This window comes from Diplotaxodon limnothrissa, linkage group LG22, assembly GCF_057381915.1.
Source record: "Diplotaxodon limnothrissa isolate DT_005_m linkage group LG22, D_limnothrissa_male_GT1.1, whole genome shotgun sequence".
In the NCBI taxonomy this organism is placed as follows: domain Eukaryota; kingdom Metazoa; phylum Chordata; class Actinopteri; order Cichliformes; family Cichlidae; genus Diplotaxodon; species Diplotaxodon limnothrissa.
In genome coordinates, this window is record NC_140616.1 from 4,128,353 (window position 1) to 4,150,854 (window position 22,502).

Here is a 22,502-nt window from a genome sequence, read left to right on the forward strand (position 1 = left end):
TCTTTTTGTCCAGTGAGAGTTTACGACAGCTTTTATTAAAAGAGGAAAACAAAACAGAAATGAATATACTGAAACAGTGGTTTGTTTGAGTAAATAATGGTAGAAGCTGTATGTATAGAAAGAATGTGTGAGAACACATTTTTGGGTGTAATGTTAGACCATAAAATCTGCTCATGTTAGACATGGAGAGCATCACAGTGCTGGAGAAAAAAGGCACATTCTGAAGCAGAAATCATTACTAATGTTCAGCGATTTTATCTTACTTGAATTATTGTGTGGAGATATGAGGTAACACATACAAAAGCATACAAAAGACCACTGTAGCCATTGTAAAAAGAGCAATGTGGATAGTTAATATGGCTGGTTATGTGGAGCACACAAACCTATTATTTGTAAAGTTCAACATGTTGAAAAGTGTGAATCAGGTAAAAACAGTGAAATAATGCACAGAGCACTTATGAGCTGAGAGGAGAGCTACATTTAAAAAAATACTGTATTATATACTAGAGATGGCACGATACCACTTTTTTATGTCCGATACCGATACCGATATCATAAATTTGGATATCTGCAGATACCGATATGAATCCGATAGTGTTTTTTAATCAACAAAACCGTTTTTTTTAAATATCTTGCTGCATTTTGTATAAGTTCATACTCAAGTTTAAAACAACAAATACACTAAAGCTATTCTGTTATACCTATATGCAAAAAAAAAAAAATTTCATAGTTCAGCAATACTGATCAATCTAATAAACTTAAACCTACACCATCCTCCCTATTCTGGTATTTTAAAGAGTACTTAGCGTAAATATTAAGCAACCTAACTAATAGGGTTCCAACTCCCAGCAACAACAAAAATAAATAAATAAAAAATAGGGAACCACCCCTCACGCTCCACCTCATGATGCTTAATCGACGTAATCAACCTTAATTTGATGCAGTGTGAAAAAAAAATGCACAGAAATCAATTATTTTTCAAGAAATATTAAATAGATTCAACATCTTTCTTCAACAAAATTGCAGACTGCACAGATAGTACCTTCCCAAAGGAAAAAGTACTATAGCTTACTAGGGTATATATATTAGACTTAATAGTCACTATATACAGTAATTGACTTCTATTCATTTTACATCAAATTAAAACTTTGGGTGTAAGATTCGGATAATTATTTATTAAAAGCTAGACATTTTAAATGAGAATAAGAAAGAAAAGTATGTCTTTGTGCCCCCTTTTCCCTGTTAATGCCCTATCGGCCCCCCTGGCTAAACTTTGCTAGATCCGCCCCTGCACAGTTACCAGCCGTCAGCTACGTAGAAAACGATCCTCGAGTAGAAAGTAATAATAAATAAATTCTAACAACAGCTGATCAAGCTTAAACGTGCTGCTGTTGTTCAGCCGCTGGTTTCCTCTTTCTGGTGCAAAGTGGGCCAAAAACAAACCAGAGAGACGGACTCGCGACAGAAAAGCCGATCAGCTGATCATTAAGCAGTTTCATGATTGAAGTAGCAGCCAGAAGAGGCAGTCGCTCCATATATCGTTTGGTAAGCTTAACGCAGGAATGCTTTACAAACATTCAGAGATGGACTTACACACTTGCTTTACTTCTCTCGGGGATAACTTTGTCGGAGATGAAATGCCGGGTTGCTAGCGAAGCTCCAAATGCTATCCAGACCACCGACAGTTCCCGCATGCCACAGCCGCTCTATCACGTGATGCATACTGCTCCAACGTGCTAACGTTCTGAGGTGAGTTACAGCGTGTTGCAAGTTTTGTGAGGTGTTTTCGTGATATTTAATGGATCGGATTACATTTTTTATTTTTCTCCGATATCCGATCCAGTAATTTAGGTGAGTATCGGACCGATACGTAATATCGGATCGGTCCATCTCTATTATATACTACAATTGTATATACTGACATATTAAAGTTAGTTGTTAATATATAAGTATGTATCTGCTAATATAACAAGGGACTGTGTATTCAGTGATGCAGTTTCATTTGTTTTTTACTTGTATTAACACGTGTTACTTACTGTATATGTTTAATTAGATTCAGATCCCTGAAAAGGTGATTTTAAGCCAGACTTCACTTCATCATAGATCCTTCTGATCTAAACTTTCTATGAAAGCTAATTAACATATGTTTGTTGCCTACATCACAACAGAAACCTGAAGTTTACGTTCATATGAAAATTACGTGCAAATGAATTAAAAAAGGAGATGTTTGTTTGTGACTTGCTTGTTTTTGTTTAAGAAACAACTTCCACCTCTCTTCTATAAGTGATACAGAAAAACAGGGAAGCCACTATTTCAGTGTTTGTTTCATTACAGTATTCAGATTTCCTGAATATTCTACTACAAAACACCAACATTTGATGGAAGAGGGTTGATAAACATTCACTAAAGCCTCCTCATGCATTTGCTCCCGACTACTTTGACATGCTATCGTTTTTTAAAACACTTTCTCTAAAATCTAGATTTATTTTTATTAGTTTTATATAACAACTTTGGGCAAAAACATCTCCTGTACTATTTCCATCTCCACTGGTTGCACTGCTACTTGAATTAAAATTTTTTTAAAGAGAAACAAACCTCCTGTGGAATGTTTGCAAAACACGTAATGTTCAGTTTCTTCATGATATGAAGTTATAATTATCATGAGTGCTTCTCGTGTGGTTCAGAGCAACCTCTCATTCCTTATGTTTTCAAATAAATAGGTAGCCTGAGGACAGCATGTTGCAGCAAGTAAAACTGATTATGAAACATGAGTTGCTGCTGCACACTGTGGCTTACATTAACATCTGGTGAATATTTAACAAAGTGCCTTTGGTACTTCTGTGGGTTTGGACTTTTGCAACAACCACAGCATCAACACACCAGAACAAACTGAAACACAAACACACTCTGTTCACTTTATTGTAGTTGTGACATGAATGTGAATTCAAGTAAGTTTAGTTTTTCTTTCTTTTTTTAACACTTGCCTTCTAGTGATCCATCTTCAGTTTGAAGATGGTAATGAAGACATCCTGCTACTGTATGTCTTCATTCCCATGTTTATAATCACTGCCTAGCTGTCAAACGTTGTAGTCAAGAGAAGCTCACATTTTCTCATTCAGTGTATTGTGTCCTCTTTCAGTCTAACTTTTTACAAACCGGAGGTTTGAAAAAAAAAAAGATCTAAACTCTGGTAAAGTCGCAGAGATGAGCCAGTCTAATCTTTAATTCATTCACATGATTTAAATCTTCTCGTGCACCAAGGACTGCAATGCAGATTGGTTCTTTAAGCCATCTGAACATAAATGTCATGCTAATTAATCTTAATGACAGGCAAACATTAGTTTATAGGCTGAGGATCTCTGCAGACGTTTCACCCACTGGCTTAAACTCTTCTGCTTATTTCATATTCTGATTTCAGATTATTATTTTTCTCATGTAGCTGGATCCACATCGTTGTTTCACCATCTTTGCATGAAAGCAATTTTGGCATTGGAAATGGTGTCAGAGAGCCAAAGCTGTGCATGCAGACCAATGTGTTAGGATCTATCACAAACAAATGTATGGATGACCATGCAGGCCAATGTGAAATCCTTTCTTTTGTGGTTCACAGAGAACAAGGCTGCCTGGGTGATGGGAGCTCAATGATTCTAAGCAACTTGAAAAGGATGCACAATCGAGCATTTGCACAAATCATGAAAAGCAAACAAATGGGTGTCTTTTGTGCACATATTCAGCTCTCAAACTAAGACTAGAAAATGTACCTGCATAAACAAGCACATTCACAGTATGCTATTTTTTAACACAATCCAGAGAGTTGGTAGAGCGCAAGCAATACCCTACAAAGAGGGGGATGCTGTTCTATTTCTGGTTTGTCTATGATTACTCCATTTGTATACAATTATTGGTCCAATTGTGTTTTTTATTGATTATGCTGAAATTATTTTCATTCTTGGATAAGACCTGGTGTTTTAAAGAGCAATGATCCAAATATCTAGCAACAAATAAGAAACAAAGAAAGACTGAACTGGTGGTCAACTGGTTGTATATACCCATATAAAAGCAAAGTGCCCATGTCATTATGCAGCAATTCTTGCTGATTTGTCACAGTTCATCTCAGATTAATCATACAGTGTACTGCATGTGACTGCTAACGCCACCACATTCTATCTCAGGCTGATTGGAGTGAATCTGTCTTATTGCTGTTTCATCAACACTTTGATGAACCAAAATCACTTTGAAGATGGCAACTTTAACTTACTGCAAGTGGTCTCTGCCTCTAAAGCAACCGCTTAAAAGGCATCAGTATGAAAAGTTTACTGGTTGAAATAATTCTGGTCATCCCACACTATCAGACCACTGGGTATCCAACCACTAGTGAGTGTGGAATTACTGAGTCCAACATTTTTACAGAGTCTAAAGTTCTGACATCTTGTCAGTCATATCAATGGACCAACAGTCATTGAATAAAACAATGAACGAGCACTGGCATCAGGCAACACTGAGGTCTAGTGCCTGCAGAAAGCCAGTATCGTGAAGCCTCTCCAGCACCTCACTGTGCATGATGACTGATGATTTCAGTGCTGTAGCAGTGTCTGATGATGGCTGACAAGGAATAACAGATGAATGACATGAAAACAATTACAATGGGTGCTCCAACCTCCACGTGAAGTAGGAATTAAAGAAAGTAGCTAAGAAAAACTAATAGCACCACTTAGGATCAGACCAAATTATTCTACATACTGTGAAGATGTTAATTTTGTTGTGTCATCTTTTTCTCCATCGTTCATACATTGGATTTTTTTCTCTACTTTGTCAACTAATTTTGAGAAATGTCTCTAATTAACAAAATGTGTTTTGATGCTACACAGTTTTATAATTGAAATAACTGTGTTTGTAAATGTTGATTGAAATAAAAGTAGAAAAGGAAAGTATTAGTTCAAATGTGTGAGGAGGATTTTTTTCTGTCTCTTTGTATTTTTGCACAGCATCTTGTTAAAAACCCATTCATAACCGTAGACAGATGGTGATTGTCTGACCTTCTTTACGGCTGACACGTGTGGCTATTAACCTTGTGGACACATCCACACAGATTTCAGTAGTGTGCTTTAGCCAGACATGATTTTCAAAGGTCCACTGCTCAAACTGCAAAAATCTAAAATCAAACTGAAAAACTTGGGGTGATAAAAGCAAAGACATGCATAAGTATGCAGTAAAACAGCATGCACAGAAAGAAAGATGATGTTGACGAGTGCTTCTCTCTGCTGAAGCGTCTTCAAAGTAATTACGAAAAGCTCATCAGTGACCTTACAGATGCCATTTTTAACGGTCGTTACCTTAATTGTAATTTGAGAAATGGTGGATCGGTGGGGTGGGGTGGGGGTGGAGGATGGGTGTTGAAGCAAAGTCAAGGTGAGTAAACATAAACCACTTCATGTGCAGGATAAAGAGAGTGTGAGAGAGGTGCATCTCTCTCTGGCTCTGTCTGTTTACTTAATGACTCGGTGTTTGTGCAGCTCAGGATGCTAAACTTGAACCTCAGGGGAGCCAAGATTACAGGTCTCAAGGACTGATGTGTGTGTGTGTGTGTGTGTGTGTGTGTGTGTGTGTGTGTGTGTGTGTGTGTGTGCGCGCGTGCGTGTGTGTGTGTGTGTGTGTGTTTATTTGTGGTCGTGGTTTAAATTACTTTGACAGTCCACTTCCTCTGGAGGGCGGACTCTTATTGAACTCTACAGGAGTCCATATACAGTAACTACCAAACCTAATTATTTTACAATTAGTGTTTTATTAGTGTGACTGTGTCACCTTTAGCTGTAGTATGTGTTTTGTAGTTTTCTACATGACATTTATCACATCCACTATATTTTAATAATTAAATCAGGTAACATTTTAATGTATTTAATTTAAATTCGTGTTTGTTTGGTTTCAGGAGAAAGGCACACAAACACATTTTAACAGTCCACTGAAGAAATGTTTTTTTCTTTTAAGAAACTGGGAAAACATTTTTAGTCTTCTGCTTTCAAAAATTCCCGAAGTTGTTAAAAAACAGTTCCAGTTTGTTGGGGGTGTTTGTTTTGTGTTTTAATGCAAGAGTTTGTTTTAATGATCTTTGACAAATACTCATGATTGTAACCCGTCACATCAGTTGCTTAGGAAATCACTAATTCTTATGGTGTAACAAAATATTCCTGCTGCTGCTGGGTAGCTTGGTTAGGCTTAGCCTTATTAGCTAGCTGGCAAGTACAATGAATTGTTGAAATCTTGAAACAATGTCAAGTGACTCAGAGCTCAAACAAACATAATTAGAGTTAGGATTATGAAGAAGTCTTTAAGAAATATTTTCTGCTGGCTTGGCTTTGTCTCTAAAAGCCCCGACAGTTCCTAAATAGTTTATGCAATGGTTTTGTTAAACCCCTTGAACTGAAAGTGAAACTCTGCATTTCAGTCACATCTAGATTTTTTATTTTAAAATCCAGTATGGCATAGTATTACAGGGGGAAAACTGCAAAAAATTCCAAGTTAAAAAGATAAACAATCGTTATACCTTCAGGACTTCATTTGTCACTTCTGGTACAAAACAAAAGGTCTGACGCACAAAACTGGCACCAACACTTTTTGTATTATGATATGTGTTAGTCAGCATCTAGTTGCCTAAATCCAATAATAAGACTGTTTTAGTTCTCCCCATTTCTCATATAATTTGTAGCCACCTTGAACAGAGAAAAAGTCAGATGACAAAGATGGAGACAGCAAGTAAGAAAAAGTACAAACATAATCAGGAGGAGGGATGAGTAAGAAAAAGAGAGGGAAAGATGAGTCACTGTAGGTGAGAGAAGGAAAGGAGGAAAATTAAATTGAGGATAAAAAAGAAATTTGGATGGTAGGAAACACAGGATGGAAGAAAAAATGATGGAGAGGAGGGGAAAGGAGAATAGTAATCAAGTAAGGGAAGAGGAGATCATGTAGGAACAAGAAGGAAGCATAAACAGAATGACAGGGTGAAAGGAGGAGGAAGGTGTGACAAAGATAATGGATGAAGGGGAAAAACAAAAATAATCCTGAGGGGAAAATCGCAGCTTTGTAATTTCAGTATCTTTAATACAGTCAGCACAGTTGCTGCCTAGCTCCTCTCTGGCATCTCGCTCTCCTCCTGCACATCCCCTTCATTTTGCAGTGGGTTTTTTCCACCAGCTCGTCCATCTTTCAGGTTGAGCAGAAAGGAGAAAACCTTTTGGAAACAGACTGATTCATCATTCAACACTATTCATCGTCCTGCTGTCAGATTTGCCCACAAGGATGCCAGTCAAAAAACAAGCAGCCAATAAACCACCTGGCACTCGATAGAGGGGAAAAAGAGAATCTGGCCTGCCACAACACCCCCCACCCCCACCAACTTCGTCATGTCTGAGGAAACGGACAGTTGATTTGGGAAGCGGTGAGAGGAAGAGTGATGAGACGGCTGTGGTAACACTTTGCAGAAGGTCATGTCAAACAAGAGAATCTGCCAGCAGAAAGTGATGCTTTTTCTCTCTCTCTGTCTCGACTATCAGTCACCATCTTCTGCCTGTGCCATTTAATGACTTTGGCAGAGGCAGAAGATGGTAAGTGTGCCATAGAAAAGGCTTCGTACATTTGGGAAGAGAAACACTGGAGGAGTGTGGGAGGGGTATTTACAATTAGCACCTTTAGCCAAATGTTCAAACTGTGGCACAGCTAGGCCATTTATGGCCCTTTATTAAAACACAGTATTTAAACAGTGGAGGGGAGCCATCTGCTCACCACTCTCGAGCCCTCTTATGTTCACATTTGTCAGAACAGGCCCATTGCAGTCCGTACGCTGACAGTATCTTGGAGGGATGAACAACTTCAGGTTGATTGTGTGAATAGGAGCAGTTGGTTATTGCACAGTTTTGTTGATCCACGGGGCATAAGGGTAAGCACTGGTAACACTGCTGGAATGAATCTCCTGAAGAAGTTGAGCATAGAAAGCAAAGATGCAGTACTGTCTATTCATGCATGATTAGAAATGAAAGCAAAGTGGACTTAAGGTTGTAAATAAGCAATCTTCTTTGGTTTCTTCAGATAAGCAAAGCATTTACCCACCAAACTCCAAATGGACTCAACAAAGGACTTGTTGATTCCAGCGTGCCCAGAGAAAAAATATGAGCGAAACATTACTCATTGTTTAAAAAGCTAAAAAAAAAAAAAAGACCAGACGAGATTACAAGTATAGCGTGAAAAAGTACCTGTACCCATCCTGATTTCTTAGGTTTTTGCATATTGGTCACACTTTTATTTTAATACAGCCATATCAGAGCACATTTACATGTATAGATTCATTCATGCCTCCGAATGCGTAACATGCAAATCGTCGGCGTAACCGATGATTTGCATTAAATAGCATCAGTATGTTACCAGCTGGGATGAGAATGTGTTGATCTTGCCTTTGGCTCCACCTGCACAACAGCAGTGCCAAGGTAGGTCTCCCCGGCAGAATTTGTTTCCCCTGCTTCGGGAGAATGCGCTGGGCAGTGCAAACCACAGACAAACAGTATCCCACATTCTTTACTTTTAGTTCACAAACGCTTCTTATAATGACTAATTACTGCTTCAGGATTTTGTGGTACAAATTGGAATCAATGGTTCCTTCAGTTACAGCAAGTCGTCCAGATCCTGAAGCACCAAGCAGTCCCAGATAATCACCCAATCACCATCATGTTCGTTTGCCTGATGTTCATTTTCTGGAAAATTCTGTCAGTTTTCACACCAGATGTAATGGAACACAAACTTTCCAAAATGTTCAACGTTTTCTCTTAACTTTCCCAGAAGTCATGGGGATCATCATGACATTGTTGGCAAATGAGAAATGAGCCTTTGTGTTTCCTTTGGGGTCAGCAGTGGTTTTCACCTTGCAACTCTCCCACATGTGTTATTTTTGCACAGTCTCGTTCATATTGTTGAATAATGAACGCTGACCTTAACTCAGGCAAGTAAACCCTGCAGCTCTTTAGATGTTGTTCTGGGATTTTTTTGTGACCTGGCCACTTGTTGCAAGTTTTCTCTGTTTCTGGATAATAGCTCTCCAACTCCCATGTCAATGACTTTGTTCTCAGCTGGTTCTTTAGTTTGTGGCATGATGTGCTGCTTTGGAGATTTTTAAGACTACTTCAGCACACGGGTCACAAAGGTTCTGACAGTAATCAGGTCTAGATGTGGAAATTGCACTTAGCATTCCAAACAACGTGATTAATTGCAGCTAATCCATCATTTAACAGGGAGTGGTGGGTTAAATACTTTTTCAGACAAGGCCAGGCAGGTTTGAATACCTTATTTTGCCTTTGAAAGCACTGCATTTCGTATGCATTCAGTTTACCTTTGTCTAATATTAACATTTGTTTTGTGATCCGAAAATCTAGGTGTGAGAAAAATGCAAAAGAAAGGGGGCAAAAAGTATTTGAAGTATATTTTCAGTGGGTTTAGTTTCTACTTTGGAGTCATCTTCCAGTTGTGTGTGCCTGGAAAACCTTCAAAAAATGATAACTTCCTGATTAGATGCTGGAAACAAATCATCTGGTACCGTTTCATTGCATTGGGGCAGTAGCACAACTCCTTAATCTACTTCCTAAGGCTGAGCCCAGATACCCTACAGAGGAAACTCATTTTAACTGTTAGCTAATTTTTAGGTCATTACCAAGAGCTAATGAGCATAGGTTAGGGTTCCAACTTTGAACAACCAATGCATCAAAAGTTTCAACTTCTAGCTTAGCTAGGGTGACCATATTTTGATTTCCAAAGTAGAGGACACTTGGCCCAGTCATAAAAAACTTAAATAATACTGTTTGCTTAAACAAAAGTTTAACATATTTAAACGATGGCTTCACTGTGCGGTTAATGAATGGTGAAATAAAAAATGTCATATAGGCTTTTACAAGTCAGCAAATGCAAAAAAAGTAGTGGACTAATATGCACAGCTCTATTTGAATATACTTTCTTTACTGACTGACCAACTGAAGAAACATAAAGGTGCAGATTTAGAGCAGTACAAAAGATATGCAGCAATCTGGACTGCATCTGTTTTGTGTAAACACTTGAAACACAGTAGCTTCTACGCCAGCTAGGTCAGACATATAATTTTTTTTGGGGGGGGGGGGGTATTAAGGTTATTTCTCGCTCTATCGGGGGCCAGCAATATGAAAGAATCTGGTAAGAACCAGACACAGACTTGTTTTCTTTCCCTAATAGCCATAAGCACTTACAGACGATATCAACCCAAGCACTGAACACTGTACTGATACTGCATTAACAGCTGTGGAGCTTAGTGCATATTCTCTCCTGACCATCCCCTTACCCGGGTGCTCAGACCTCACATGTCCCTGAACGCTGCAGCAGCCAAACCACCACTCACATCCTTGAAGACTGTCCAGCCACCAGGCTGGCAGACGGCTACCTCATCAACACAGCTGAACCAGATGGTAAAGGTGAAGACAAGGTGCCAAAGGGGATTATGCTATGTGTGGGTTTCTGAATGTGTGTAGCTTTGTGAAAATATGCTCCTTTAGTTTTTTCTTTTTTTTAATACACAGATTGAATGTCGTGTTTTTGCTGGGAAAGCTGGTGTCTCATACCGAAACAATCTGTCGTGTTGAGAGAAATTTAATGTGGCTATAAAGACACATACATCATCTGCCTACAGCTACCTAAATGCAGTAATCTTCCACACATAGGCTGAAAAGTAACAAAAGAGGGATAACACACATTCTGCAGCTGTGTTCGGCTGTAAATATGGTTATCTACCACTTTGACATGTTCTCATCTATCTTCTGCTTATTTGTTTTAATAATGAAGTCAAAGTGCAAAAGGGTAAACAATACTGCAAAATTTTATCTTATCAAGTTAATTTTCTCTGTTACTGAGTCCCAAATGTCTTCTTTTTCTAAGACAAGTGTAAGAAATCGTCTAAACAGAGAGTTAATTTAAAAATGATTCCATTACAAATCCCCTTTTTCAAGAAACTGCAGCATTCTGCCTTACGGCAGGAACAGAGAATAAAACTGGTGAGCCAATTATGGACGATTTGGTAGTGAAGAGTGATGGGACCAATTTGGTCAGGTCAGCTGATATAAAAATGTGCTGAGAAGGTTTCCATCTATGAAATGGAATAAACTGGCATTCAAATAGCACTTTTCTGGTCTTACAGACATCTTCAAATGCTTCACACTAAAACCACATCCCCTTTCTTAATGCAGCACTTTATTCTAACACTTTGTCTACTTTACACACCTGTGGGAGATTTAGGTTCATTGTGGACACATGTTTTTTTTGACTCTCAGAAGAAGCTGGAGCATCCACATAAAACCTGTGTTGACACACAAGTTTCACAAAAACGTCTTGCTGTGATCTGGCTACTCCTCACTTCACCACTGCCGCTGATCCATCAATGAAGTCCCCATTTTCTTAACAATTCATACAGCTAAGTGGTAGAGGCTATACCAGATGACACTGAATCGGGTATACGTTGAACAAGTGACCATTTCATCACAAAGGCTAACGGAAAGAGAACCAGACACTTCAGCGTCACTTGTTAACCTAACATGGATGTCTGTTGACTGTGGACGGAGCTGGAGCAACTGGAGGACACCCCCACAGGCACAGTGAGAACCTGGAAGATCCAAACACAAAGACCCAAGTAGAGGAGCATGTTTGAACCCATACGATCTCCAATTTCTTTCTACCATTTACAATCTATGTTGCCAAAACTTCTCCATTGGCTTATCTCTTCTTAAATTTTTTTTTTCCCCACTTCTTTCTGGCTGTTCCTTCACAAATGTTACCACATTTGAACAGTTACAGTCACTGAATGCCATCATTTTTCTGGAAACCAGCAGCAGCAACTTTTTAATATTTTACCAGAACGCGAGTCCTTTTCACCAGTTATTCATTATTATTTAGTGTGCTTCCTCAGTTTTATGCTATTTATGTTTTATGCTGTTTAAAATAAATCTGTAAAAGTCAGCGGTCTAACGCCACACATAGACCTGGAGGAGAAACCAGGTTGTCCATAGTCCGTGGAGCATCATGGTTATGGCTATTTCAGTCAGGTCACCTGGAATATTCAATTCAAAATGCCTCTATTAAGACCGCGTTCATTCTGTTTCATTGACACGTGTCTGTAATATTGTTATTGTGATTCTAGTTTACTATGTGGAACCAATTAATCTTTTTTACGAAAGTGTCATCATAATAGCAAACTGTCTTTTCCCTTTTTTGTTAAGTTTGTTACACACGCTCATTTTCAACAATGATGCCTTTGTTTTTAACAAAATAGTTGCATGCTGGGCACTGAGGTGTTTGTGGATTCCTGCTTAAGGACTTCATGGTTGCTTTCTCTTGTCAACAAAAGTTTGTAGCTGCCGTCATACCTGAAATGTAATAATGTAAATATCAGATAATAACAAGGACAGATGAGTGAGTTTTATTCAGAAATGAATCAATTTTATATTAGCATTATTATAACAAAGCAACAATGAAACTAAATATCAGGATTAAGATGCTCTATTAAGAACATCCTAATCCATAGGAACCGTAGCTGTTTTTACTCCTTCACTTGTGAGAGTCCTCCTGATGGCCTCTATGGACCCTTCCCTGTCTCAGTGTAATATCTCTCTCAGCACACTACAAAGAGCTCCCATCCAGGTGTTTGCACAGGATTTGAAAAAAACAAGAGCAAAAATCAATAAGCTGCAAGGTTATTCGCTCTGGTTCTGGATAGAGGCCTGCATGCACTGCCAGGCAGCGAGCTCAACTTCACTATAAAGCTAAAAAAAAAAAAAGCAAAAAGCAAGTATTTTTAATTAATGCACATGTGAACATAGAATCCAACTGCAAAACTCCACGCCATGATTATATGTGTGTGACCTGACTGAAATAGCCATAACCACGATGCTCCACTGGACTACAGAGAACCTGGTTCTCCTTTAGGTCTATAAGCAGGGCAATAACAAAGGTGTGAACTGTAAATATAACAAACTGAGTATAAGGAAAAAGAGTGAGAACACTGTCAGTGTGTAAATTTAATCACTGTTAAAATGAGCTAAACTCCTGGAGCAAGAGAAAGTGATATGGGGAGACCTATAAAAAACAAAGTGTGTGAGCATGTTGTTGTTGTGTGTGCCTGCTTTGCCTCCAAGCTTGTTATCATTGCAAAGTCGTCCTGCATTATTTACGAGCCTGTCAAAGGACTGGAGAAAGGATAAGACAACACAGAAAAACAGCTCGAGGTACTCGCAATGCATTTGCAGAGTTAATCTGAGCCTGGGACATGTCGCTCTCTCACTGCCAAGTGACACTGGCCACAGCAGCTCAGCTGATTGCACTGATTGCATTGAAAAAGGATCCTGCACGTGTGACTGACTGCAGGTATGATAATACAGCGGAGCCCCTGCTGACCAAAGTGAAAATTGCCTTTTTCTGAGCAGTTAGAAATATTGTTTTAAACAGTAGTAATACTAGCATGCTTTGTTCTGGTATTTTTATGGTGATATACTTTACTGAATGCCATGTTGTATGCACATCTCAATGCTCTAAAATGCTTTCACACTAAACATCAATAGTTGCTAAAGTCTTCTCCACAGTGACTGATCCTTTATTTTTGGTCCTTTATTTTCCCATTCAAGCATTTCCCTATTTTCTGTCATATAATATCAGGTCAGGTACTCCCTGTGATCCAGAAGGTCAGATGTCTGGCTGCTTTAAATGCTTTGTTTTTAACAATTTTTTTTATACTTTGGCTCTGTATGATGTCAGTGGGTGTGGAGGGGTGGGGTATCCTTAGTGGGTCATCTCAGGCACACTGTAGAAGTAGAATCTACCTACTGTTCAAATTAGCTATTTGTGAGGGGAATCCAATCTTTTAAAAAAAAAAAAGCCAACTTAAAGGGAGAGAAGCAAACATGATGCATGTACTGACCTAAAGAATGAGCTAACAAAAAAATAACTCTCTGGGGAGGCCAATCCATGACTGATAGCGTTCCATCGTGTGGTTTTCTAACCAGGTGTGCTTTTACTACATTGGCAAAAGAGAAAAAAAACCCCAAAGAGCTAACAGTTAGCATTTGCTTCTGTAGAGTTTCTGGCCTCAGCCTTGTAGTGTTGTACATCTGGAAAAGCTCAGATTATAACTGCTGCCGCCTTCTCTTGGAGGTTTTCTAGGGACACACAACTTGGACGAAACTTCAGGGTAGATCTGCATTTTGCTGAAAAGATATATCTCAACTGGAGTGGGAAGGCTTTAGAATTTGGAGATTGGGAGGAACTGGAAACATATTGCTGAAAAGCAAGTGGGATATTCTTCTTAGCCTTCTAGCCTGACGATGGATGGATGAATGGTCTGTAATGAAGCCAAATGAATTTGGATTCCTTTTTAAGATGAGGTATAGCGCTGAATGTTGTAAATTTGCTGAGATGTGCTAGGACCTCAACACCAAAAACAACCGTTGCTAGCTGTACGTACTGTCATTCTGCTGGCTTGAAACTGCTGTACCAGCTACAAACACTGCTGCCATTGTCCTTAACAACATTTCAGATGGCCCACTTCACCACTTGCATCCACCTGCACAGTAGATTGGAAGTTATTGTCATTACTCCTTAATCTCCACTGTACCATGCTGGAGTATCCTTTCAGAAAGTGACACGGTCACCAGTGTTGGTCAAGTTACTTGAAAAAAGTAATCAGTAACTAATTACTGATTACTTCCCCCCAAAAGTAATCCCGTTACTTTACTGATTACTTATTTTCAAAAGTAATTAATTACTTAGTTACTTTTTAAAAACACGATTTACAACCTGAATAGGTGATAAAGTGATAGATCTTTCAGCCCAATTCTACTTTTTCTATATAATCCATCATACAAAATGTAATCAAATGGAAAAGTCTCTTTTTTTTAACTTGTTTTATCAGTTTTAATCTTTTAACTTTATGCATCAAGCAAAAATTTAATTATATGCAACATTCTCTGACTTGAATAAATTAGTTTAACATTTAAACCTATTTTCTACACATTCCAGCACATAAAATAAAATATTTTTTGTGTTTACACTCAGTCTTTCAAATAGATGCAAGTAAAACACAGCAGAAAATAAATAAAGTCAAAGACTCAGCGGTCCTGTTGCTCTATTTTCACCTGTAAAGCAGGACTGCGGTAGGCGGAGGTTTACCCTGGTGCAGGTGTGCCGCGGTCAGTTGAAGAATCCGCGAGTTTCTCTGTGAGTTTCCCATTACGTTGTTGCGCACTCGGGCTTGCTTGGAAGTTTAGGGTTTTTTTTCGCTGTAAAAAGAAGTTTTCTTCCCACGCACAACGGACACTAATGTTTTTGTCACTTTTTATGGAATCAAACTCAAAGTAAGGTCAGTACTTCCACGCTTTAAACGCTGCATGCTCATACTCTCTCCCACAATCGATATGTGATCCATTGTTGATCTGCACACAGCTGTTGTCACAAGTAACGCGTTACTGCCCATCTCTGACGGTCACAGCCAACTGATGCCAAACATCAGCTTTAGTATACACAAAATACAATGCTCACATCGACCATATATGTTTTAAACTTATGGGAACAATCTAATGTGATGAGCTTAATTTGTTTGTAAATGGTTTAAGAATCATTTCTAACTTCTTTGTCACTAACAGCAAAAAGACATTTGTTTGCTATTAGGACTGATTCTTCCTGGTTTGTGATTGTGTCTGCATGTGTGTGTGTATGTCAGTGAGTATCTGTGGATTACTGTGTAATCTACTGCTCACACTGAAATACTTTTGTCAGTATTATACTGTACACTCTAGAAGAGGTCAGTTACAGGAAAGGTAACTGATTTTACTTACCTTCTCCCACAGACTTCTGTAAACTGTCAGAATGACAGGTCATCAAAGTGTGTTCGGATTATTAATGTGACCGTCTGAAGTATGTGAAGGTTTTTATTTCACATCGTAACCAAAGCACTGATAAGAGCACATTCATGTGAGATGGAGTTTACTCTAGGGGGGTAGAAGTTTATTCCAAACATAGGTGTTAAAATTTAACAGGACATTAATTCAGGAGCTACTCTAACACATGAAGGTTGAATATCCCCTAGATATGACAGCACATGCATGAACATTTAATGATATGTCAAAGGAATGCTATGAAAAAACTAGAACCCAAGCAGGCAACATGTATCATTATACTTTAAAGGTCTGTGTGAACAAGAGCCAAAGCTGTCAACAGCTTTGATATTACAGAGAAGCCATGGGAGGTGGTGGATGGGGGTGGTGGGGAATCCACAGCGAAAGCTGAACTCTTTGAAGTCCGCTGCTGCCCTGGATTTCTGGTGGCCTAAACTCCCCAGTGATCTGTGTTCTGTCCAATTGCTACTGGCTCACATTTGGACATTTTTGTAAAGAATTTTAGAGAACTCCACCATGATGTCCACTTTGAAGGACCAGCCAAATTATATTAATAGTTTGCTTTTTCAAATTGTTTGTCAGTGAACTTTTTTTCACCTGTCTGAAGACCCACCATGGATTCTTGTGTCCTGGTAATGTCTGTCAATACAAACTGGTTACAGGAGGGGGAAGGACAGTAGCAAAACAAACTGGTGGAAAAGGAGCTACAGCACTCAGTCCTGAATGCAAATATACGGTGGCCTACTCAGGCTCTTTTCAAAAAAAGACAAAAACAACATGGACCCATCACTCACTGTGACAGGAGTTCAAGCCATATGCGAGATAAGTTGGGGAAGGAAAAACTAGGGGTCCAGTTGTGTTAAATCCTTCACAGACTGGTCCTAGATTGGACCACTTACTTCTCAAAGGAATGCACTTGTCCCAGCAGAAGAGTACCACGTTATTGATTTATTTGCTGTTGCAGACACTGATATGATCAGCCTGGACACCATTGTTGAGTAGTTATTCCTGTTTAAGCTTTTGCAAGTCTGTAAACTGAGGCACATATGGGCTTGGTACATTGTAATGTAAAGTCTCCAGTTATTCATTTGCAGTCACAAAATATTGCAGATGAATAACAGGAAAATAATTCAGGTATAAGAGACTTCAGACCAAAAGCTTACATTATTTTTTTATTATGACCACGGTCAAGACAAACCCAATTTTCACAAAAAAAAAATAAAAATAGTGGATTGAAACTGAACTGATTTGATGAGGCACTCAGATGCCACTATAAAACTCGGGTGGGGTGGGGTGGGACTTTTGGCCCCCCACCTTATAAACACAGAATCCAAAACCTTCGTGTTCAACAGGGTTGAGAACAGATGACTGAAAAGTCCAAAACTTAAGATTCACAAAACTTATTCACCTACCAAATTATTCTTTCTACCCTATGTTTGGGCCCTTTTCATTATGAAAGAGTACACTCCCATCAGGATAGAACTGTTTCATCATTGGATAAAGGATATCTCTCCGAAAAAGCTTTACACTGATTTGTACAGAACTTTCCATTTAGGGAAAAGAAACCCAAAATCTCACCAGCAAAGCACTGTCTCCCCCTTTTTGAAAGAAAATAAAGAACTTTTTTAAGAGACTGAAGGATATAAAGTAGATAAAACTGGATATAGTTCATATTTCACTGTCTCTCAATAAATGTCTGTGGAACACTGGTGTATTAGAATTGGTTTCTCTGCTGTAGGGCTTTTAGTGTGCCACTAATGTTGGCCCTGTGCAAGTAAAGGCAGCACAAAAGCCTAGAGTGTTGTCAACAGCAACAAAGGGACTGGTAAACAAACCCCAAACAATTATCAAATGGTTATTGGTCTCCTTACTCAAAAACAACGTGAATAATGTGGCCTAAGCAACAGGGAAACAAAGTGTAAATTGTCTTTGGCTTAAAATTGCCCCAGTCATTTTCAGTAACAGTTGTTTAATTCCCTCCTGATATCACACTGGAAATAAACTGCTTTCCTGCTATACAAACATCCATTGATTTGCACCACCTTTCCACTAATTAGGAAACCACACTGAAACTGGTCTGATTTGTGCTTGACGTTCACAAAGAGACCACAAACGCTGGTGGGGACTTATGCAGCCAAGGCAATTAACAAAATAACACAACAATGGCTTGGGATTCTTATACTCTGTCATTGCAAAAGGTTGTAAAAGAGTAGCAACATTTGGGGAAACAATTTCTTGCTTCAAAAGCTTTCTGAGCACGTCCTCAAAGGCCTGCAGAGTAGGAACTTTCTTACAAGATTACATATTCAGACGGTTACAGTGGAAGTTCCGACAGTTACATCACTACAAGAACAGACGTAGATTTCAGTAGGTAGTGGTCAAAACTACAGGAACACTTAAAATTGCAATGGGAAATTTAACAACTACAAAAGAGCCCCAAAACACGTTTGAGGAGAGGTGAGAAGCAAAAAGAACAAACAGAGAAGGATGAGTGATGACAGTTTTTTGTTTTGGTGCTCAACAAAATGACTCTCAACACTCCGATCTTACTAACTTTTGGCACCCACAGGCCGCCCGCCCAGTAATAAACAACTGATCATTTTAGAAACTACCTGATGAACATAATCAAACATTTAGTAGCTCAAAATCTTCTTTTAGAATTTGTTCATGAACACTGGAACCACTGGAATTCCATCAGAACTAAAAGTCTTATGTCTGCAAACGGGCGTTGCAACTCCTTATCTGGTGCGTGTCTTTTATTTTGACAGCGAATGCGCACCTGCGGACCACTTATGTGCACCCCTCTTTATACACCACTCTGCATTTAATCATTAGTTATTATTAATTTCTGTCTCTCTTCCACAGCATGTCGCTTTCTTGCCTTCCTTCCCTCACCCTGGCCAGTCACGTCAAATGGCTTCCTCTCCCTGATCCTGATTCTGCCAGACGTTTCTTCCTGTTAAAAGGGAATTTTTCCCTTCCCACTGTCACCAAAGCACTTGATCATAGGAGGTCATATGATTGTTTGGCTTTTTTTTTCTGTTTTCTCTGTGTTAGGGTGTTTTGAATTGAACTGAACTGAATAATAATAAGAAGAAGAAAAAAAAGCAACAGCCTTACTAAAAACACAAGTTTAAAAACCAGTAGGTGACATTATAGAGGTTAAATTGATCTCTTTTCTTGGCACTGCCCAATGGCAAAAAAAGTTAGTGCCAGCCTGTTCAATGCAGGGAGTAGTTCCCTGTCAGACACTGATAAAGGCCAAACCACGCATTAAAGACGAGTGAATATTGGAGCTGTAGCCCAACTGTTGGGCCAACGGAAACAAGTCAGTGATGATGAGGTGGAATGTGTTAACAGGCAAATGTGGCCAAACACATTCTTATTAATTCAAAGGTGCTAGACTGTGTTATGCCAAGTTTTTATTTCATTCTTCTTTTATTCTGTTTTCTTTTCTGCCTCCAAGTGCAGAGAAAAATAAAGGTAAAAAAAAAAAATCTGCTGCTTTAAAGTTGGAAACCCTACCAAAGAGAATATCAAGGCTTTCTATATTTAGTCAACTGGTAGATGGAAATACCCCACATGATTTAACTCTGAGAATACAGCACCTCCAAAACATAAACACAAACTCAACTCTCATGGGATATCTGGAAGATAACAGTAGATTCCCAAATGCCCAAATTCTCAAAATTACTATATATAATCCTTTTAAATGTGAAAAAAAATGCTTTTAGAGCCCTAAGGTTTGAACAGCAAGACTGCTTGTGTAGCAGTATCTTCAGTCAGCTGGTACTGCGCTGATGTACCCTTGAGCAATGCAGTAAACCCTCAGCTTCTCTTGTGAAACAGCTTTTTGCTCAGTAAAAGAGGGCCGTACAGATGTGAACATGGTGAAGCAGGGCACAACTGTTAGACATTATGTTCACCCTGCAAAACCTTCCTTGAAGAAAAAGAGCTGGTACAACACCTGAACAATTACTGACGGTGTAATTATCGTTAAACATATTTTAATGTCATTCTGCTCTGACCTAAGGCTGAGAAATGGTAGCGATTAAAACCTGCTGCATTTGTTAATTCAGATACGGCGCACATATTAACTTTTACGTCCTTGAGTTGAGCATGAGTCTGGAAACTTGTCATTAGTTGAATAATGGCACATTTTGACTGCTTCCAGACAGAAGCCTTTTACATCAGCTTTCCTCTGTATGTACTGAAAGAGTCTAGTCCAATATGTCATTGGCATCCCCCTCATTTCCTCGCTGAGAATGTCAAATTAACAATATGATGGTATAATTGAGGATAATTTCCCAGTAAAGCAAACGTAGGCTGGATCATAATGTTTGAAATGACTATTTTCATTATGATGTAACATAAAAAACAAAGAGTTTTAGAACTGCATCCTGCATTAGACTGGGGCCAAAACAAGGACAGAAACAAGAAATAAACCACAAGCCCCTTTGCAACATTAAATTAAACAGGAAACACTAAGGATTTTTCTGGTATTATGCAGCTACATATATGAAGTCCAAATAAGTCATTTTTTACTTGCACTTGGGGGAATGTTAAAGTAGAGGTCTGGGCATCGGATGCAAGGACAAGGCCGGGCACATTACTCTGTCTCTGGCAATCAAGTAATGTCCTTTTACTTATTTATTTTTTGTGTGACCTTGTAGCTGGATGCCGCCAACCTTCATTGAATTTTAAAGAGGCTAGTTGCAGCTGAACATTGTCTAGTATTTTACTTCAGAAAGAAGGCTAAAAATCCTCCCCAGCAGATAGTTTATGCTTTTTTTATTTGTCATTCCATAAGTCTCCAAATAAGGTCTCAAATGAACAATACCTTTATTAAGTTTCGTAGCACTTAAAGCACTTCTCTGCTTTAGTAATCATTCCAATTCATTGCTGACCTTGAAATGATTTCATAATGAAACTCAAAGCCCACTTTCTGTTTTCTTCCACCTACATCTCATTAATCCACAAACAAAATTAGGAATATTTTTTCCTTTTTAAAGGTCAGGAATGAACAGAGCTGCTGACTCCTCATTTTTTACTTATAGGGTACATGTGACATTGTTTTGAACCACAGAGAAGTATGTGATCTTTATAAAGCAATCTTCAAAATTAGAAAATCTCCAGAAGGCCACCACACAAAACAAAGTTTGTCTTTCTTTTTAAAAGTCACATAATGAAGCTTATACTTAAGTTTGGTAAGGGAGATCTGCATTTTGGCCTGCTAGACTACTATTTACATCACTTCCACTTTCACACGCTGTCAAACTCAATTCTGTTATCATCACTCTGGTCCAATAATTTTCTTGCCCTCCTTTGGCAAACCAATCAGCCTCTGTTCATTCTGCCATCCAGGCTCTTATTTGTGTGACCTGAATCCTCGTCATTTCCACCTAAACCTGTTCAAGAGACCCTCATCCACGTTTCCACCTACTTCATCTTCACCACGGCAAATGTGTGGCTCTCAGGGGAATGAGGTGGAGGTGCATCCTGGTTCCTACCATTGTTGGGCCTCCGCTCTGCTAATTAGTTTCACTGGAGTCTAGTTTAATCATCGCACTCTTTGCTTCAATTAATTGTCTTCATCTTTCTTCAGTGATCTTTTCTTATTCCCAGTGCTTAGTTCCACTGGTGTTTAAAAAAAAAGTACAAATGCACTAGCTGGGACCACGTCCTCATTTTAGGTTTGACAGCATTTTAGTAGGTAAAAGTGAATATTTGGACATGATTTGAGCTGCAGTTTGGGGAAGACCTCGAAGGGGACTGGCGATGGCTCCCGGGCCTGGCAGATCCCTGTGTACTAAATAGAAGTGAAGAAGTTAAATAATTGAAAACAAGGAGGGAGGGTGGGGCACGTAAGTGAGAATGAACTGGTGAAACCTATATAGATGACAACCGGAAGGAGCGTGTTTGGAGGCGTGGTGCCGCTCTTGAAATTCCGATTCATAATTTACAAAAAACAAGCTGCTTGAAAATATTAAAAATCAGTGGTTGTTTGGTGATTTAGGTTTTTGCATTCAGCATCTGCTTGCAGGTCAGTCTGTCTCCAAAAAAATGTTTTGTTCAACTTAGAAATAATTGACATTTAATGTATAAGTGCATACAGACTAGAGATGGCACGATACCACTTTTTTATGTCCGATACCGATACCGATATCATAAATTTGGATATCTGCCGATACCGATATGAATCCGATATAGTGTTTTTTAATCAACAAAACTGTTTTTTAAAATATCTTGCTGCATTTTGCAAGTCTGCAAGTTCATACTCAAGTTTAAAACAACAACTACACTAAAGCTATTCTGTTATACCTGTGTACAAAAAAAATATTTAATAGTTCAGCAATACTGATCAATCTAATAAACTTAAATCTACACCATCCTCCCTATTCTGGTATTTTAAAGAGTACTTAGCGTAAATATTAAGCAACCTAACTAATAGGGTTCCAACTCCCAGCAACAACAAAAATAAAAAATAGGGAACCACCCCTCACGCGCCACCTCATGATGCTTAATCGACGTAATCAACCTTAATTTGATGCAGTGTGAAAAAAAATG